Source organism: Penaeus monodon, chromosome 15 (assembly GCF_015228065.2).
Source record: "Penaeus monodon isolate SGIC_2016 chromosome 15, NSTDA_Pmon_1, whole genome shotgun sequence".
Classification (NCBI taxonomy): Eukaryota; Metazoa; Arthropoda; class Malacostraca; order Decapoda; family Penaeidae; genus Penaeus; species Penaeus monodon.
This window is the reverse complement of record NC_051400.1, coordinates 43022019-43022265: the sequence shown is the minus strand read 5'-3', so window position 1 is coordinate 43022265 and position 247 is coordinate 43022019.

The window sequence follows — 247 nt, the reverse complement described above, 5'->3', positions numbered from 1 at the left end:
GTGCATTTGTGTTAGCTACACTCGTATGTGTATCCATTTTTTTTTTCTTCCATTTTTCATTGTTTTATGCCAGTTTCTTTCACCGCTGAAAAAAACAAACACGGTATTCCGCCACTCTTCTCTACAAGTTCACAGTTAACAGTTACAGCTTTCTGCTATTTTTTAGTACTTTTGTTGTGGCATAGTCAAAGGCCACGCGTAATTCCTTTATGCTCGTCTCTTTGTGCCATTCGACTTCACAACACCA